At 39.1% G+C, this 22,240-nt stretch overlaps 1 protein-coding gene across 6 annotated transcripts in view; it reads left to right on the top strand.

Annotated features, from left to right (window-relative positions):
- The window catches only part of PCDH10 (protocadherin 10), a 74,400-nt gene that overhangs the window by 25,557 nt on the left and 26,603 nt on the right, over positions 1 to 22,240 (top strand). The window contains exons 5-6 of one of the 6 annotated variants that reach the window (XR_014470443.1): positions 7,687 to 7,793; positions 15,746 to 15,883. The exons of 3 other annotated variants lie outside the window; for them this stretch is intronic. The gene's annotated coding sequence lies outside the window, so the exon portion shown is untranslated. The remainder of the gene's footprint in view (positions 1 to 7,686; positions 7,794 to 15,745; positions 15,884 to 22,240) is intronic. 2 more of the 6 variants (XR_014470442.1, XR_014470444.1) reach the window with 2 other exon arrangements.

Genomic DNA, 22,240 nt, shown 5'->3' with positions numbered 1-22,240 from the left:
AGTACTGGGGCCCTCTGCCTGCTGATTCCCAAATGTTAGGCTCTTTATGACTTCCTCTTGAAAGTGCATAAATGTCCCCCTCTGGCCGGTAGAACGGAATAGCACGTAAGCGTTATACAGTGCCATCTGGATGATATACACGGCCAGCTTCTTGTACCAGATATTTGTTTTCCGCAGGGCACTGTACGGCTTCAGTACCTGATCTGAAAGATCCACTCCACCCATGTACTTATTGTAATCTAGGATACAATTTGGTTTTGAGGTGTGGGTACTGGTACCTCGTACAGGGATGGAGGTGGTACTGTCTCCATGAATTGTTGTCAGTATAAGGACATCCCTCTTGTCCTTATATTTGACCAACAACATATTTTCGGTGCATATTCCCCTGCTTTCACCCCTTCTCATTACTTGGGCAATGTGCGTTTTGGGGAGGCCTCTTTGGTTCTTGCGCACAGTACCGCAAGCTGCTGTACCTCTTGAACCAAGGGCCTTAAACAGGGGGATGCTGGTGTAAAAGTTATCCACATAGAGGTGATAACCCTTATCCAGGAAGGGGTGCATTAAATCCCAGACAATTTTTCCACTAACACCTACGAGGGAGGGGGGGCATTCTGGTGGTTCAATTCTTGAATCCTTCCCTTCATATACCCTAAACTTGTGGGTGTACCCTGTGGTGCTTTCACACAGCTTATACATTTTTATCCCATACCTTGCCCTCTTACTGGGAAGGTACTGGCAGAATTTAACCCTTCCTTTAAAATGTATAAGGGACTCGTCGATACTAATACATTTATCAGGGATGTATAGCTCTGCAAATTTGGCACTGAAATGATCAATGACCGGCCTGACTTTGAATAGCCTGTCAAAGGTGGGATCATCTCTGGGTGGGCACTGTGCATTATCGGTGTAATGTATAAATTTATGGATTGCCTCGAAACGAGCCCGGGGCATGGCCATACGGTGAAATGGGGTGCTGTACAGAACATCTGTACTCCAATATTGCCTAATTTGTGGCTTTTTTACTATGCCCATATGTAACACCAGACCCCAAAACGTCATCATCTCTACTGCATCTACAGGGGTCCACCTAGCAAATGATGACGTGGGGTTTTGAGCAATAAACTGCTGGGCATATAAATTAGTTTGGTCCACCATTAAATTTATAAAATCATCAGAGAAAAATAATTTAAAAATGTCAATTTCTCTGAGACCTGTTGAATCAAATTGGATTCCTGGGATGGCCAAAAACTCAGGAACCTGGGGCTCAAAATTGTCTGGTGGTGGGGTCCATACGAGATCAATTATTGGGGGGGGGTCTCAGCTGCTCTACGGGGGCGTCTTTGAGGGGGTCCCTCATCATCAGAGGAGAAAGAGGAGCTTAAGACAAATCCTTCAAATTCCCCGCTTGCCTCACTGGCTGTGTCAGAGTCAGAGGCAAGCATGGCATATGCCTCCTCCACCGAATACATTCTCCTGGATGACTGGGACGACATTTGGGATGACATTTGGGATGCCATTTATATTTTTGTGTTACTGGTAGTGAAATGTTTCAACACGTGTATAGTGTAGGGGGGGTACAAACTTTATTTCAACCCGGGGGGTATGTAGTGTGTATGTATGTAGTGCAGAAAAAAAAAAAATACAAAAATAAAAAAATTGAAGGGTTCAAAAAAAAAAAAAAATGGAAGGGGTTAAAAAAAAAAATGGAAGGGGTTAAAAAAAAAATGGAAGGGGTTAAAAAAAAAAAAAATGGAAGGGGTTAAAAAAAAAAAAGGTCCTGCGCCAAAAATTGAGCACAGATGTTGGTCAGTAACGTCCGTCACTGAACAGCGCTCAAAGGCAACAGGAATTTGATCAAAAAAAAAATAAAATAGATCAACCCTGTGCCGAAAAAGCTGATCAGTGATGTACGTCACTGATCAGCGCACAGTGGCCACAGGACACACACAAAATCACAGTGTGTGTAAAAAAAAAAATGTAAAAAAGACCCCACAGCACTCACAAAAAATAAAAAAAGGTGATCAGTGATGCGACACTGATTACCAGTGAGGGGCAGCAGGTGCACAACCTTTGGTGGTACTGACAGGTATATATAAAAAAAAAAACCTCTGCACCCCTAAAAAGTTGCTGATCACCTCAGATATAGTGATCAGCACAAAAGGCGGGGGCAGCAGACACAAAATTTAGCACTCTCTATCACTCTCTGTCACTATCTCTCTCTATCTCTCTATCTCTCACTATCTATCACTCTATGACACTGCAGCAGCAGCACTGACAGGTATATCTATATATAAAAAAAAACCTGCGCCCCCAAAAAGTTGCTGATCAGTTAATTTATACTGATCAGCACAAAAGGGGGGGCAGCAGTCAGTTATAAAAAAAATATATAGCACAATCTGTCACTATCTCTCTATCTCTCTCTCTCTATCTCTCTCTATCTCTCTCTATCTATCTATAGCTCTATCACACTGCAGCAGCACAAAATATAGCACTAGGCCTCTCTATCTCTCTCTATCTCTCTCTATCTCTTTCAGTTATATAAAAAATATATAGCACAATCTGTCACTATCTCTCTCTCTATCTCTCTCTCTCTATCTCTCTCTATCTCTCTCTATCTATAGCTCTATCACACTGCAGCAGCACAAAATATAGCACTAGGCCTCTCTATCTCTCTCTATCTCTCTCTATCTCTCTCTCTCTAACTCTCTCTCTATCTAATAAATCGCAGCAGCACAAGATGTCACAGGATGTCACAAGATGTCACAAGCATAAGCAATATCAATGATCAGGTAAGTATTTTGGATGGGTTCTGGTCAGTATAGGCGGCAGCTGGGCACGGTGACCGCACTGCACGCTATTCCAGACCGGAATGGCGTCTGCAGTGCAGTCACCGTTAGTTTAAACCCCCCTCCATGGCTGTGATTGGTCCGTCGGTCCGACGAACCAATCACGGCCTTTGGGGGCGGGAGGGGTGAGGTGGGGTGACACCAGTGTCACCCTTACACTCCGCGGTGATTGGTGCTGTACTTTACAGCACCAATCACCTCCGATCCCGTGTCACCGGCGAACGTTATTCGCCGGTGACACAGAAAACGCTGTGAATGGCTGTTCACAATGAACAGCCAATCACAGCGATCACCGGCGTCTCTAGACGCAGTGACAGTTTTAAGCCATGACGTATATATACGTCAACGGTCGGGAAGTACTTCCCGGCCATGACGTATATATACGTCAAATGTCGTGAAGGGGTTAAATAACATAGTGCTGTGCTTACCTTAAATAACTCTCCTTGTTATTTAAGGTAAGCACAGCACTATGTTTGTTTGATTTCCACTTGCACCTTGACAAAGGGGTGATTAAGACCCCGAAACGTTGGTCCTATCTTTTGCCACAATACACTTTTGAAAAATCCCATTTGAGTGCCGCCTCTTCCATTCCTCTATATATATATATATATATATATATATATATATATATATATATATATATATATATATATATATATATATATATATATATATATATATATATATATATATATATATATATATATATATGTGTGTGTGTACAATAGAAGATAGCGTTTAATTGACCACTGATGCTATACACTAGTACTGTATGGGGTAAATTTACTAAGAAGGGAGTTCTATTGAAGATGAGATGTTTCCCATAGCAACCAATAAGATTCTACTTAGTATTTATTTAGCACCTTCCAGAAGATAATAGATATATTCTAATTGGTTTCTAAAGGCAACATCCCCTTCCATCTTAGTAAATTTACCTCTGTGAGTGCTCTACAAATATAGCAATGAACCAGATATTGAGTAAATTGAACATATTAGTACAATATTGTGTAAATAGATGATATTAAATGAATTTAAAAACTAGAAAATCAAAATTAAAATTTGGAGGGGTTTGTCTATTCTACACAGTGCAGATATATGACAATACAATTCCCTAACATATAAGTTATATAAATATACTAAGTTGTAAAACTGTAAAATCTGGAAAACCAAAAGATAGCTTAACTAAGTTAGAAGTTAGAAGCAGCACCCTATATATTAGAGGTTAAAAGAACACACCCAGACTTGGCAATTTTGAATCGACTGACTTGGTTCACTTTGGATCTCAGTTATAAAAAAACATATATTGGGTGTTTTTTTAAAGTCATGTAAGTCTTTCCCTTGTGCTTAAAAGTGCCATTTCCCACTGATGGCTCAAAATTAATGTTTTTGATATTATTTATACTGTACAAACAACAATAGATAAGCACAGGGATCTTAAATGGGATACGGTCATGAGGTCTACAAGAATTCGGTCGACACCACTAAGTCGACATGCATGAATGTTGACATGCAGTAAGGTCGACATGTGTTAGGTCGACAGGGTCATTAGGTCGACATGGGAAAGGTTGACAGTCAAAATGTCGCCATGGGGTTTTTCACTTTTTTTTGAGCCAACATGTGCCGACAGGCAGTATTTCATGCCCTACCATCCACCAGACCGTGGCTGGATAATCAAATAGTGCCTGAAGCATGGCAAACACAGCGAGCCATGTGAGGGGACTCGGTGCTACGTTTCAGTGTCCATGTCGACTATGTCAACATTTAGGACAAAAAAAAATGAAAAACCCCATGTCGACATTTTGAATGTCGAGCTTCCCAATGTTGACCTAATGACCCTGTGGACCTAACCCATATAGTTCTACAGTCATGTCGACCTTCCTGCATTTCGACCTTCATGTTCTGCCTCTGTAATGAAAGATTACATTATACTGTTCTACACTGGCACATAGCATTGTGATTACACAAGCCATGGATCTATGTCGACTTAAGCACTTGTGATTGATAATAACTAAATAGACATTTATAAGCTCGAGCTGCTAAAGGCCAAGGTGGGTAAACCTATGCATATCGACTAAATAAAGGACTTGGCAACCTCAGATGAACATAATACCTGGTGAAAAACCTTACTCGGGAAAATAAATAATCTGACTATTGGTAAAAAACACAAGATATATCACTACATGTTTGTGAGGAGTTATATGCACATTACATGTTTGTGAGGAGTTATATGCACATTACATGTTTTAATTGAGAACATTTTCATTGTAATTCGTTCCAAGCAGTATTAGTATTAGTATTAGTGTGATGATGCTCAGCATAGTGCCCTCACAAATAGGTCATAATTCTCAGAATAGCTTTTGTGCTTGGTTAATTCAGCAACACCAGTTATAGGGTCGACAGTTAGTAGGTCTACCACTACTGGTTGACAGGCCATAGGTTGACACATAAAAAAGGTTGACATACCTTAGGTCAAAAGGTCGACAAATGCAATAGGTCATGAGTTTTTCACATTTTTCTGGTGTCTATGTTGACATAGGTCAACATAGACACGGTGTAAGTGTATTGTGTCCCCTAAAATCACATGCTTTGCTCGCCATGCTTCAGGCACGGTGCCTCACCATGCTTTGGGCACGTTGCCTTGCTATGCTCGTCACACTCATAGTTTTACTCATAGATACATACATAGTTTTATGTGAACTTGGATAGTAAATTATGGGAAAAAAGCCTTTTTTTGAAGAAAAAAACGGGAAAAACTCATGTCAACCTTTTTCATGTCAACCTATTGACCATGTCAACCTAAAGGTATGTCGACCTTTTCCATGTGTCAACCGATGTCCTGTCGACCAATAGTGGTCGACCTATGCACTGTCGACCTGCATTCCGCATCCCAGTTAAGGTAGCCTACTGTAGATGCTGTCTGGAAAAAAAGGGCTGTCCCTTAGCTTAGCCAATGTTACTTACTGTATACACTACTTTAAGTATGAAATAAGGTGGATTTTAGTTAATCACCCTTACAGGATTTATTTTCCTCCTTAGATAAAAACGGTTATCATGAACAACATTGTTTGTTTCAGTTCACTTATAAAGCTAAAGCTAAAATAGTTGCTACTGTAGGTTAGATTACAGTTATAGATTTGAGTGGTACTCTTTGTAAGTAGGAGCATTTTAGCAGGGTTGAGGGGCATGTGGGTGCTTAACGGCATATGACATGATATTTTAATTGTTTGAGAATTTGGGCCTGTTTTATTTATTAATTGTGTGTAATATGTGACCATTTTGCATGTTATAAACCCACACATACAGCCATTTAAATGTATCAGGTTGCCCACATTGCCATACATAGTGGTAGTAGTAGTAGTAGTGTCAGTAATCCATCAATCATTGCAAGACCCTGGAGGCAACCTCTCCTCAGCTTGAAATTGCTGATAATAATAAAGGAAAATAAAGGCTAAAAAAAAATACAGTGTTAAATATTTCCAGGGTCACCAGGGAAATGAGGAGCCATGACCACATCAGGGGTGGTGGGACTATTTTCCCTCAACAACAACAAAAAAAATAAGAGTTTTCCCTAAAGTTGACAAATGCAAAAGGGGTTCCGGTGGCAGCACTGGGGCACATTTGTCTTAGCAGCTTAATCCATGTAATAAGCTGAAATGTATAATACTGTATAAAGCAACACAATGACTCTGCATGTACTGTAGATAATACCGATACTGTAGATAAATCACCCATCTTCAATAGAACTCCCATCTTAGTAAATGTTCCCTTTTGTATATGTGTGGGTGTGTGTATAATAGCATTAATATTTTTTATGTATCTGAGGGGTAGATTTATTAATATTGCGCTAAGGAACCTTATGGGCGCAGGATCGCTTCACCACTTTATCGTGCTGAAGAGAACCTGACTTTCGCCCGAATCTATTAATCTTTGTGTGCACGTTATGGGAGTGTGTTATCCCCTCCTGCCGGGGATACGCTTCCTCCCATAATGAATGCTCCGTAGGCGCCTGGCGGCGTCTTCTGCGCATGTGCCGGATACCTTGGTCTTGCGTTGTGTACCCGGCGCATTCGCAGTTTTCCGCTTGCTGGTCTCCGGTGTCTTCAAATTCAAACTGCGCATGCATCGGGTAATGTTCGCAAGGGATGCTGTGTGCCCGGCGCATGCGCAGTTTGAATTTGCAGACGCCGGAGACCAGCAAGCGGTGTGGAACACAGCAGGAGAGACCCACAGCACCAGATAATTCTGACGATATGTACATACGAAAAAAAGAGCAGCGCGCGGCCATCCAGCAACTTAATAAATAAGGTATATTAGGCAGGTGCCCATTTAGATAACGTATAACGTTATCCCTCCTTCCCCATAGCGCCGCCGCTACAGCAACCGCACAGCGGGTTTGATAGATGAGGGGATATTCCCTGTTTTAGCGCACGGGGATAGCGCATATGCCCCATATCACTGTTTGATAAATCTACCCCTCAGCTCTAATTTCAAATTTAGTGATCACATAAAGAAAATCTGTAGTAACATTTTTGGTCTTATGCTTTTTGGAAGCAAAGCAAAAAATAAAGCTAACCAGCATATGTTTATACATGCAAAAGTATTCAGTATTTACCCTGCATACATTTTTTTAAATACATTTTCACCCCTTGCATCACAATATGGGTTGTACCTCATTTAAAGTAAATAGCTTTTTTTGGGTGTACGCCAAACTCAAACCAGTCAATTGATGTGTAACATGAACACAAAGGGACTGTTTTGCAAATATAAGCCTTATCAGTGTCTGCAAATATGTTATTGTTACTCTCTAGTATAGTTTATATAGCACTTACCTGTTCTGCAGCTCCTGTCGTCCAACACAGCAGTTCATGCTGCTCAGTGCATACCTGATGTCATTGCAATTTTGATGCAGCAAATGGGCTAGACAACTGACAATGCTGGCAGCTTCAGGTGAGACCTACTGTACAGTGGGCGGGATTCTCTAATAAATGCGGATGCACATCACCGGCATTCGCATTGTTAATAATCGCATATGCACTAACATATGCGATTATTAAGGCAAAGGACAGCTCTTGCGATAAGAGCTGTCCTTTGTGTTGTGGCCGGCGATGTGCAGCGGGTCCCCCCTCTCTCCCTGGGCCCGCTGCACATCGCTGGCTCTGCTTCCTCCTCCCTGCACTCGGAAGAGGTGCAGGGAGAAGGAGATCACTGGTCCGGGCAGCACAGCTGGAGGCTGCCCGGACACAGGTGAGGGGGGGGGGGGGGGGCGGCGTCCCAGATCGGCGGGGGGGGGGGGGGGGGGGGGACTCGGGATGGCGGGGGACGCGAAGGGAAGCCCATAGGCTTCCATGGGGTTATTCCATCTAGAACTGGCGTAACCCCCACAGCAAAGCCCCGGCGGCGGGACTTTTCTGCGTATCAAAATGCGGTAAAAACCCCGAAAACAGGGGTTTTTTACAGCATTTTTTTTTGCAGCATCTCGCCCAGTATGAGATATAGATATATTTAGCAAATGGTTACAGATGTAATATCGGTTCCATTTGCAAAATAAGCCATTTAAAAAAAACCTTCATGTCCGAAAAAGTTAAAGCAAGAAGACTTAAAAGTTTGCTACTGGCTAAGCACTCATGTATCTGTGCATATAATTATCCTCATGCTGTTGCATCACATGCTAGATTAAACATTTGAAATTAAAACTATTTAATAATCAAACATATCTATTCGCTATGTTGTCCTGACTAGAGAGGTGCTTTACACAAAATACTTTTTTGAAGTAATATAATTTGCTTTGTTGTATGTCCACCGTGTTCCATTAATTGCAATACTCCATCATCCCACATTGTCTTGTGCTGTAAAGTAAAGTGGTGGATGTTGGTGTTCACAAAGTGGAGCAAGTGTTAGGGCACTTCCTCCAACACGTAGCAGCCATTGTCACTAACTGTAAAGCCCCCTAAGAGTTGAATTGCCTTTTAAACAATTATGTCATTTTGAGGCAATGAAATCCAACAAAATATTATCACAGAAACATAATCTAGACTTGGGAATCTATACTTAAGTAGTGCCCTAAATATGTAGTGTAGTTTTTGGCAGACATTCAGGAAAATGATTTTCAAATTAACCTATTGCCTTTAAAAGAAAGGAAATTCACATCTCTACACACACACGAAAGGTGGAAGGTAATGCTGAGCACACGTCTATAATATGTATTTGAACAGAATTTAAAATAGTAGTTGAATGATATAGGCAGAACCCTGGAAAGTTAAATATCCATACAGAGCATGTAGCACAAGTAAATTATACTATAAAGGACAAATAATAGTAAAGTATATTAACATGTCTAGAAAACATAAATATCATCCAAATGTGCCCATTTAAAACAAATACAAATAATATGTAGGATATATAGACATAGATAGATTAAAATGCATATCTCCATTCACTATCCATAAATAAATTTATATGTAAGTTAATGTAAGAATTATTATTATTCGTGTGCTGAGATTTAGAATATACATTAGCAGGTTATATACACTTTTCTTGTCTGTGTAAGAAGTTGTCAACAAACAAAATGAGCCTAGCTCGGGATACCCAGACTACATGCATCACTTTCAGGCTATAAAGCAGCCACATCTTGTGTGCAGTAAACATTGAGAGACCATTGAGACTGAGGGAGGAAAGCTGCCATTTAAAATATAAAATAGTCATTGTATAGACAACAGTTTTCTGTTATATAAATGGAATGTAGCTCAAGAAAATCGTGGAGGAAATACCATGGTATCATTAATGTCTATGCTGAGCCACCTATGCTGTGCAGAAGAACGACAAGAGCATACAAGGCTCGGAGGATTGCGTGAGAGAATGGTGTCAACACAAAATCAATTAAGGAATTTAAATTCCTACAGAGATTTTGTTTCCAAGTACAATCCACCTGCACCGGATTGACAGTATGATAAGGGGATACTTATGAGAAAATGTATCAAGACTTCTAAATAATGGACAAGTGAACATTATAGATATGTTGTTCATAGCTAATAATAAGCACTATCATTATTCTACTACATTCTATAAAATGATGTGTAGAACCCTAGTGGTTGCTATGTGTAACTTCTCCATTTGTCCATTTGGATGTTTGGTACTTGTTTAGTTTCACGGTGGCAGCGTCTCAGTCGCAGCAGCGTCTGTGTCCCCTCGCTACGGGGCTCGGTGGCTCGCTACGCTCGCCATGCTATCTAAAATCAACTCCATGCCAACGTGGATAGTGGGGGTATGAACCAATTCACGTTGGCATGAACTTTATTTTAGATAGTTTTCCGAGTGCCGAACCCGGAAGTAGCGGCCATGCTGCCGCCGTGAAACTAAACAAGAACCGGATGTTTATCATAGGGTCAACAGTAATTAGATCCACATACAATTTGTGTCAACATACGAAAAGTTGACATAGACAAAAGGTCAACACAAGGTTGTAAGTTTTTATGGTGTCAATTTGTTGACCATGTGCCAATATGATTTCAACCTATTGAATGTTGACCTATCATACAGATCCCGTTCACTCTTTAGAAAGCTTGATACCTCTCCACATTGGTCTATTGGATAACCCTGATCCTTATGCTCACTGTGGCCCCCTGACATTTTTCAGTTTCATCGCCTCCCATCCTTTTCATTGATATTATCGCAACATAAACATATAAATGCACTAGTAGTTAGTGTACTTAACAGTATTTTACTTCCCTTGCCGTGCAAATTCCAAATATATTTCACCTGAATATTTTATTGTTGTCATTAAAACAACAACCGAGTAACAACCTAAAATAAATATTGTTACCTTATGCTATAAACATTAAAAAAAGAAATGTGTTCTTAATATAAAATAGTATGCATTATCGAAAGGTTAGAAGTTGATGCTAGGAAGAAATCTGATTGACATTTTCAAGCCAAGTAGAGAGGGTTGCCCTTTTAGGCAGGCTGGTAATGGTTTCAGTAGGTGATTCGGGTTATTGTGTATTTGTAGCAAAAGGATTTAAGAAAAAAAGGATTTATGAAATGTTAAACTTGATAGACTTTTATTTTCATCTTTAATGGCTAAGCAACCCAATAATTCAATTTTCTTATTTATTGTATTAGATCTCTAGAAATAGGGAATGAATTCACTTTGCTTCATGACTGATGACCCAGACTTATATGCCATCTCTCAATGATATTAGACGTGTCCTCTCAGACTCACATGGTAATGTCTGTCATGACTTCTGCACATTTCAAAATGATCTCTTTGTGTGTGCACTCTTCTTGTAAAGAATGAACAGAGAGGGCAAAATAAGGTCATCTACAATAACAAACTAGATAATAACCTAAATTTATCTCTAATTGCAGTTCTGGATTGTGTAAAGTGAATTTGTACAGATCTAATGCTAATGAGAAATCGGCAATGCTTTTTACTGTAAATGTGCTTCCTAATATTGTACTTTTCTTACACAATGGAGATTGGCTACTATATTGGTTTAGAGCAAACAATTATATGTTGAAACAGTTGAGTATCTGTAATCATGATTTGTGTTGATTTTAGAGTATACTGAATAAAGGCAGTTCATTTTTGGGCAAGCTAATGGCACTTAGGTCAGTAAAATAGAGGTCTACTCAGTTTTGGTTTTAATTTAATATTCACATTTACTTATTTATAAACATTTATTTTCTGCTGCCTATGTTGCAAAAAAAGTCCAATTTCATTCATGGATAATTTTTGCTAATTAAAGTGTCTCCCTGGCTCATGTTATACATTAAATATGAGAAAAACTTATTTGACTATTCAGCTTCTCTGCAGCAGTAAGGTTTCATTTTTATACTCTGATGCAATAAAGTGAAACGGTGTGATCCTAAAATACTGTTTTAACTGATTTCATAGATCAGCTGGATGTCTCCAGCTCACAACTACAAAGGTTATATGCATTTATCGAGATTTATGTGATAGGGGCTAAGGTCTGAGAAAAAGGGTGGGATGTAATGAAGTCCGTGTTTGGCGTACATGCGGGATCCCGGCCATACTCAGACATTTTTTTAAGGGGCAATCATTTACAAGGCAAAACCATGCCTTGTTAATGATTGCCCATTTAAAAAAAAGTCTTAGTAATGCTGGCCACACATCAGACCAACTTTCCTCCAACCATCCAACTAGTTTATTGGTTAGCCTGAAAATCTGGTACTGTATGACCTGAGTGACAGTTGTTGTCCATTTTCAGATTTGGGAAACAAATGACTTAATTACAAATTACACTTGCTCCTGTCCAGTACCAGGTTTTTATTCCATCCAACCAACTGGTCTGATGTGTGACCAGCATTAGGCCAGCATCCCCCAAATGCGCCAAACTTGGAATTCATTACATCCAGTCTGCTATGTCATTCTGGTAAGCGTCAAAGCAAAAATCCCTTATAAAATAAAAAAATGTGAAATTATTTCTGCTTTAGATCTGCTGTTTAAGTTTCTAGAATCACGCTGATCACATGATTCACATCTTGGGTGAAATTTAATAGAATAAGAGATTCAGAAAATTAGAGATTTGGTAAGAAATTGCCATTTTTTTTTTTTAAGTGGCAATCATTTACACTTCAAAATCAAACTGGTTTTGCAGTTTAAATGACTGCCGCTTTAAAACTGGAGATTTCTTACCAAATTTCTCACTTTCTGAATCTCTCATCCTAATAAATGTTACTCTATATTTAAAAAACAAATCAGGGGCTCATTTATCAAGTTTTCCAGCCATTCAGCTGCAGCGACGCCGATGTGCGGTCCCACACATCGGTATCGCCCGCTGGGAAAGCCATATCGCGGGGCCTTGCCTAGTATAAAAAATAGACAAAGCACGCTCAGCACGAACACTCAGCAAACAACAGCACAGTGTGCTAAGTGGGGGTCCTGCTATGTGCTGAGCATTCATGCTGCAGTACATCGCTCAGCTAGAAAAGCCAGGGCAAATTGGCCCGCCGGGAAACCGGGCCATTTCCTGGTGGGCTGGTCCAGATTTCCACCTTGCTACCAGGGCTGCCCGGTGCTATCAGGGCTGGTGCGCGGGTCGCTGATGGGTGACATCACCCGCGAGTGGACTGCACCGTGGAGCCTGAAGGCAGGTCAGTATCACACACATCACCCCCCCCCCCCCCCCCCCCCCCGGGCAGCAGTGCATCCACCACCCCGGGCTGCTTCAAGATTGTTCCCGGGCCGGATATCGATGCCAATCCGCCCCTATTTAGAAAATGGCAGTTGGAGGCTTATTGGCTGGAACATCGTTTATCATGCACAGTGACTTTTATCATTCACAACTTGTTTTATCACTCCTTTATAAATGAGTTGTACTGTTTCCTTTAATAGTCCCCATTTAGTCTGTGTCCTACTTTTACATTTTGCATTGCCTTATGTCCTACATTTCCACTGTCACATTTTTACCCTGTAGCTACTAGGGATTTTGACCTGTTTAAAAACTTCTTTGATTTTGCTTTTGACCTGCATACTGTTAAATCTATTAACATGGGGTAGTATGGACGATGTAATGGTTTGCATTACTGCCTCACAGCACTGAGGTCATGGGTTGGATTCCAGCCATGGATTTTTGTATATTTTCCCTGTACTTGTGTGGGTATCCTCCAGGTACTACCGTTTCCCCCCACAGTCCAAAATTATACTGGCTCCCAACAAAATTAACCCTAGAATGTCTGTGTGTGCATAAACATGTGGTAGGGAATATAGATTGTAAGCGTCACTGGAGCAGGGACTGATGTGAATGTTCAACTATTCTCAGTAAAGCGTTGCGGAATATGTGTGTGCTATAAAAATAATTGATAATAAATGTATGCTAGATAATGCTAGATAATTGAAATATCCTCCCTCATACTTTTCTTGTATCTAAAGCTATTTTCTATGTATATGTTGCTTGATGTTATCCAGTTGCTGGTAGCTGTTATGTGGGAACAAAAAAAAATTCAATCAGCAAAAATTATTATTGATAGCGTTCAGTAATGACTTTAGTAAAGGTATGAATTGTATCTATCTACAGACTAATACTTTCAATATTCCTAAGCACTCAATACTCATACAGTATTGCAACTGCAAATGACAGAAAGAATATCTCCAGTAGAGGGAGTGGCAGTAGTCACATTATTACTGGATATGACAGCAATGAAAGCAATGTGAAAATGAAATCATTACAGGATGAAATCCACTTACTGTACCTTAAATATAATATGGAGTTTTGTACATAAATATGAACACAATATCCACTATCTGCATTGAATTCAAGTACGTTTTTTTTATTTGAACCCTTTGAGTGCCAAGTGAATTTGCCAAAATAATAATAGTAATGTGTACCTTATATAGGAAATCTCTCACAGAGATGTTGGAACTCAAAGAGTTAATGATTCATCTTTTAGTTTTTATCTGATTTATGAGGAAATTTTATATTGCCATTGTCAGGGACTGTACTGTATGAATTTACAGATTAGGGCAATTCCATTTTATGGTGTGCTTTTGGATTATTTCAACATTAGATATTGTTAAGGTTTTTTTTTACCACATTGCTTTGCATTTTCTGATTTGAAACATGTTTTTCTACTATATTGACAAGGGCTTTGTGGTATGAATGGATGAATCTCACGTGTGCATGTTTCTGATTTGGTTATATAATTCTGCCTAAAATAATTTTATTCAGGGTCATTTTTATTAATTCAGAACTCACTATCAGTAAATATAACCAATGATGTATAGTATCATGTTATTGGATGAATCTTCTAGTCTAATGCACAATGTTCTTTGGAAACCTTCAACAAACCTTTGTGCACATCTCATGCACTTGATTGTTATCCGTGTGCAACTTTTCATATCTATAATCTTTGGCTTGCAAATAGTAACTGCTCTATTACATTAGGTAGAGTTTCACTTCTTGAATTGAGAACTGTCATTGTGCCTGATTATAAGATCATCATTTATGTCTAGTATTTCATTTTTGGTTTAGCCTATGGGATTCAAATATTCGGTATTGGGGAGGAGGCTTTATCCTTTGCAGATGTGATTGGTTGGACAGGCATCTTATTATAAATTTATATTCTGTCTCCTTAATAAAAGTTACATTTAGTTTATTTTCTAGACATAATGGCAGTCTAGTAAAGTCCTGAGCTGGATATCTGAATACAAACAGTATATGGGTAATTTCAAGTACAAACTTTGTTGTTATTAATTATTGTGCACAACTGAATGAAAAAAGACAGTGTGATACGGGCAATGTATATAAAATGATCACCACTATTGTACTCCCAGATAGTCTGTAAATTGCTAATGGACTGACATTGTAGAATGTAAGGTCTTATCAGGGAATGCCATGATAGGGATCCATACTTGATGGTATGGCCAACCTCAACAGAGGTTTGGCTAACCATTAGAGTGCATGGTCTGCGCCTCTAGATAAATGTAATTACTGCTAATGCATGCCTGACAATGCACCAAATTAATAACAGCAATGAGTTATAGAAAATACAAAAATGTATCTGAAATATAAGGTAACATATGTATAATGTATATTTCAAGTGCACAGTATAGATTCTGATCCATAGGGGAGGATCCCCAGGTACACCAGGGGTTTCCCCTGTGCTACTGTAGACCTGCCTAACCCTACATTTAGGCAGTACAACCTATGTAGTGTCCTAAAGATGGTGCCTTCATCTTGTACCTTCTTTGAACTGATGACCCAAATGGTTTCCTTTACTCCTTATTATGTTCTTGATTTTCTTTTTTTCTGGCAAGCTAAACCACTGTTCAAAGTTCATACTGTTAATGCCTGGAGTCCTATTGTTGAAAATGCTATATAAATGAAAATATTATATTATTTGCATTATTATTAATGCTGCTATGTATTGAACATACACAGAAAAGAAGTGAAGATGTGAATAGCACAAGGCCAAGTCTCTGAAGTCACAGTTGATATTGCAAGTTATAATTACAAAGAGAAGCATTCACGGACATTTGTCTTTAGAACCATCCTAGATGACTGAGTACCAGAGAGGATGTAAGCTATTTTTTTATGTAGACATTTGTTTGTCCCTTTCTACTTTCCTTCATTATTCTCCATGCACTGTGTTTGGCCAATTTTTCTGAGGATGTGTGGGAGATTGATCAAATGAATTTCCAAATCAATGACATTTAGATGAATTTAAATTTTGGTCTATTTTATTTGATCATACTGTAGTTCCAAGGAGCCAAAACTATATAGTTGAGCCTTTTGATAAAATAAAATAACATTCCTACTACTCCTATTACTACTACTACAAACATTATAATTAATAATAATAATAATAATAATGGTAGTAGTAAAAACAATGTAAACCACCTTATTTAGCAATAAGATGTGTACCGACAACAGTCCACAATTAATTCTTCTTGCCCTATCCTTTCTTTACACTTGTGCTGTATTCAGTTTCTCATGTGTGAATCTCATGTTGAATTTATTTATATATTTGCTATAACTTTAAGCAATGTATATATAAGGAAAAAGGACATTTATGTAAATAATGTAACATACTGTAAAATGGATGGATATATGTGAAAGGAGATAGAGTTGGGAAAAAAGGTGATTCCCACAGCAACAAAACGTTTACTTTTATCACTTGTGGATATAATTACAGATGTTTTCACATTTTTGTTGACCATGTCAAGGTCCATGTTTCATGACAGTTCTTAGAAAATATGGAGAGCTGACCAGTAGTGCCAACACCATCAAAATGTCGACATGACATGGGTCTACAGATTTATTTATTTTTTACTTATTTTTTGGTGGTTAATGTTGTATGTTTCATGTTTTGTGATCACCATAAGCCTGGCGGGCACGCTTCAGTTGCCATGCTTTGCCGTGCTTTGGGCAAGGTGGCTCGCACAGCTACTGCTATACTCACCACTGGTTAGTACTCCCAAACAATGTCCACATGTATAGTAAATTAATCGAAACCCAAAAAACATGTGTTGGTCATGTGAGTGATTGTCATATAGGGTGGGATGTAGTAAAAGACATTGCCGCCCCTCTCCGCCGGACCGCAGCGATGCTAGAGCATGTGTAATAACATATGTGGCTAGCATCGCAGTGCGGTGACCGAGGCCTCCCTGGGTGCCTTAGAAAAAATCTAAGTAGAGTTCCTGACATTTTCTTATTAAAGAGTGGTATGTTGCCGGGGTCTGGCCGGGTCCGGGTCGGGGTGCGTGACGTCTCCTACACGTCTGTCTTGCATGCTCCGCCTCCTCCTACACGCTGTGTGCACCAACCGAATCATCAATGTGCAGCAGCACAGCGTCCTCATGTCCAGGAGTTGGTAGCGTGAGCGTGGAGCGGGGTAAAACATAGGAGCAAGCAGGAGGCAGCTCAGGTTACCGCCACCAGTCTTGTCCACAAGTAAAACTAATAATTGCATTTATGTGCCTATTATTGCATTTATTATATTCATGCATGTCATCAACATGTCACATCATGATGAAATGCATGAATATAATAAATGTAATAATAGGCACATGAATACATATTGTATTACAGACACCACACCCATTTTTCAGATGAAGATATGCCTACTTTTGTGATGCCATGCTCACTTTTCGGCGAGCCATGAGGGTTAGAAGATGGCGAGGATCTCCAGGAATTTATGATGTGTGAGGTGGCAAACCTATATGTTGCCATGGAATAGTTGCTGTCCAACTAGGAAACTCTAGTAATGATAATGAACTCTCTATTTCTCTGAGATGACTGTTTATATAAACCCACCACAGACATAGCCACGGAAGGTGGCTCTGTTTATGCATATGCTGCCTAAATAAAATAGAATAAAAATTGCTGTGACATATTTCAATTTATGCTCAGAATTTTCTTCCGAGTTCACCTATGGACTCTAAAAGCTGTTTATAATAGAACATGTTTTTATCATGTCATGAATAAAACAGTGATTTTTAATCCGTCAATTTTCTGCAATATTGATTTTTTTTTTTGTTAAAACGTATTACCGGTATTTACTGAACGGAGAAACTTTGATGTGCAAACAATGTATTTTATCTGATTCTAGCTTTTAATTGTGAGAACTGTTAGGGGCATCAACTGTCTTCTGCATATTCAATATCTTTAATATATTTATTTAAACACCTATGTTTTAATTAACTGTCCAAAAATAAACCAGCTGTTACATGTACATGGGTTTACCTGTAACTAATTGAATTTACTATAAGCAGTGCAAGAAATATTAGGCATTCATTTTGAAGAAAAGTATGATTTGTATGAAAAACAGATCACAAGCTTGTAATAATACAAATAAAATTCTGGTTGACAAAAACATAATGCTTAATGAGGGGGCTCTTTAATTAGCTGTGAAGAGAGATAAGGAGGGAGAGAGAGATCATTTGTACTATATTGTATAGATAATGCTTGATTATATAATGTAAAATAATTTAGAATTGTGGGGTAAACAATGCGGAAATGAAATAATTTTCATGATACTTTTTGTACAGGCGGATTTTTCATCAATATTGGCACACCAAACCCTTAATAGTGAAGCTAGTACAGGTTGGCTAGTACAGGTTGAGTATCCCTTATCCAAACATCCATTATCCAAATTATTCCAAAAACCATAGTCTTCAGAATGTACTTTTCGTTTTGCTAAAAACCTTCTGGGTAAATCTGTAACAGCACTACTGGGAACATCTCTGTAACAGCACTACTGGGGACATGATATGTAGTTCTCAGTAAAGCGCTGCAGAATATGTGTGCGCCATATAAATACATTTCATGTCTTTGATGTGTTTGTACCATACTTGCCTACTTTTGAAAACCAGTTTCAGGGAGATTCCTATAGCATACCTCCCAACTTTCCCGACGCAGGCCCTCCCCCCCCCCCCCCACGGGAAAGAGCGGAGCTACAGGTCATGTGGGCATGGCCTCTATAATCAGGACAGTTTGGAGGTATGCTATAGTACTAAAAGCAGCAAAAAGAAAAAAAATAATATAAGTATTGTACTGCATCCATATATTACATTATACACAGCCCTCCATATTACATTATACACAGCCCCATATTACATTATACACCACCCCCTCATATTACATTATACACCACCCCCCATATTACATTATGCACAGCCCCCATATAACATTATGCACAGCCCCCATATTTCATTATACACAGCCCCCATATAACATTATACACCACCCCCCATATTACACACAGAGCCATATTACATTATACACAGCCCCCATATTACATTATACGCAGCCCCCATATTACATTATACACAGCCCCCATATAACATTATACACAGCCCCCATATAACATTATACACAGCCCCCCACACACACATTGCACAATTTGCACAGTTACTCCCCCATATGACATTATATAGAACTCCCTGATACTATAGTACATTATATACATTCACCCCATAATACATTATAAAACATTATAAAACAGCCTCCCCCTATATTACATTATAAACACCCCCCCACACACACACACACACACACACACAGTGCACAATGTGCACATAGTTTCACTCCCATATATTTCAGCCCACACTCCCCAGTACACACAGCACTCACTTAGCTGTGTTGATCCTTGTAGGGGAGTGCAGGGACCCTGTGTGTGGTGGGAGCAGGCAGTGTGGTGAGGGGGAAGCATTGGGCAGCCGGTGACAGGAGAAGCAGGCAGAACAACCAGCATGAGTAGGGCTGAGGCGCGGAGTGTGGTGGGCGGAGCCAACTCCGGAAGCCCTGGCTGCTGCAGTGCTTATGCTTACTCTCCCAACTTCCTGATAGCAGCAGCTCTGCCACCCATACCCCGCGGTGGCCAGCAGTGATGTTGCCGCACAAGCCCCGCCCCATACGTTTCCGGATGCGCACATGCACAGTCCGGATTTTATTGAGGGACCCAAAAACCGGGAGGTGCCGGTATGTTTCCGGGGCTAATTCAGTCAATACACATAAGAATTTATATTAAACCCTAAAACTATGTGGGTTGCATCATTGACAGGGAATAGCCACACTGCTTATAAACTCTCATTCAGTTCTTTACATTGTTAAACTGTATGAAGAAGGTTCTAGAGTATAACTTTTTCTATGTTTCAAACAAATATCTCATAGAATTCAGGTTTTACTACTTCAGCACTGATTAATATCCACTCATTAGCATGTTTGCCAAGTGTTACCAAATTGGTTATAGCTTCACAGCTATAGATACCTATAATATTAAATTTTTCATATATACACTGTACATAGTGATGCACATTTACTTTGTATTTATTGATTATCCCATCTCCTCTATGGGGCTCATATTGCATTTAGGTAGATAATTAGCATTATATCTTAGAAAATGATTAGACACATGCTTCCATGGGCCAATTTGTACAGGTAAAAGCTAAAAAGTTATTTGCTGAATGAACATTGCAAATCTTGTACCCTCTAACCTGCTGCTGCCAAAGTGGTAATTACTCGTGGTGGGAGGTGGTACTGGCTAATAACATGGTTCCTTCTTTATTGATTCTTGTATTCATACTGTATCCCTGCAAACTCTTACAATTTTCTGTAAGATGTATTCATCATGTGAGCCCTGTCACTATGAAAAAATATTGCTCAACATGACATTGTTAATCAGGGTATGCTAAATTGACTGCCTTGTCCTATAACCCCAGAAGTGCAGTGCTTTGTGCACTGTATGGTCGATGCATCACCATGGCAAGTGATTGAGTGGCTTCTATGATTTGATGGTTGTTACAGACTACTAGAATACTAAGAGGAAAACAACATTACTGTACTTAGAAAAATTGACCCAGTCACCTAAGTGTGCTGCTGTATTCCTTGCAGATATATCTGCAGATTAAAGTTCTCTTTCTTTCAACTGCAGAGTAGCATTGTGTTCTCTATGGAGACCTAATTCTGAGTAGGTTGGAAAAGTTTTTTTTCTGTATAGACAATGCACAAGATTATTTTTCTGGTATAAAATCTCACTTTTACAGTAGGACATTTAATGGTGGGAACAATAAGACTCCCACATTTAGACATATGCCATAGGAGAGAATGGACCTAAATGATCTGTACACAGCACTTTAAGGGTATATTATAGTATAGCCAATTTTGAATAATTAGTTATACATTGCTGAGAAAAATGGTACAGCGGGACTTTAATTCAGAATACTCCTGAGAATGGTTCTTCGGTCTCAAACTGGCATAGCATAATGTGTTTGATAATGTGACACATCAGGAGAGTAATTGAAAATTGTTTGTGGTTATTATTTCTAGGAGAACACATCTTTGCTAGAGATTGCATTAAGATTATTTAAATTCAAAGCTCACGTCAACTTCAAAGTTAAATAATGTATTTTATAATCAAAAGAAAGTAGTACGCTAGTCTGTATAAGTGATGAGGAACAGAAGTGGGTGTGATACTGTAATGATATGGTCATTTTCAGTATGTAGTTATATTGACTTCTTGCATCAACACAACGATGACATATGTGATAATTCTCTTATTTGCTCTAATGGCTGTAAATTGTACAGACACAGTAGTAGAATTCTTAAGGGCCCTACATTAGGGCCAGATGTAGCAAAGCTTGGAGTAAGAGAGAGCGAGAGGTACTACATATCGCATCCAGTATTGCAGTACCTACCAGCACTTTCTGATCCGATTGGATCCCCTTAGAGGAAAATGCAAAAAGGAGCCCACAGACTGCTATTGTTTAACAACATCTAAAGATGGCATTACCAACCGGGTCCAAGCACCAGAATGCAACCAATTTCTGTCCTTATTACTTTCCACTCACAAAGTAGAAAGAGAAAAATCTCCAACCAGTCTGCTCCTAACTGTAATTTTTTGAAGCACAGTCTTTAACAAAACAGGAGCTGATTGGTTGGTACTTAATCTCTCTCCAAGGTTTGATACATATGCCCCTTTGTCATTATACAGTTCACAAATCTTATATAAAACCTTAATGAATGAAAGTAAGGGTATATTAGTCCATTTTATTGCACAGTTTATCCTAGCGAACCCTGAATTACATCCAAACTCACTTTTTACACTTATTATTTACAAAGGTTAATAAACACTGCTATTAAAGTGTATTTTCCTATAAATAATATACTATATATCAGTACTAGCGTATCAAAATATTTTATACTATAAATAATATCAAGATTATTTCACTGTTTTTAGGGAAAATGTAGGCAGACCTTTTTATTTTGCAATATGTTTTTCTGTTTATTATATTTATGGGGCAGTATGGACGGTGTAATGGTTAGCTGTTAACTGTGTGGAGTTTGTATATTCCCCCTGTGCATGCGTGGGTTTCCTCAATGATTAGCAAGCCTTGTAATGCCGCTGGGCATGCGTGTACGCGGATGCCCATCCTT

Source organism: Crinia signifera, chromosome 1, assembly GCF_055691185.1.
Source record: "Crinia signifera chromosome 1, ASM5569118v1, whole genome shotgun sequence".
NCBI lineage: Eukaryota > Metazoa > Chordata > Amphibia > Anura > Myobatrachidae > Crinia > Crinia signifera.
This window is presented reverse-complemented; position numbering and strand designations above follow the sequence as displayed.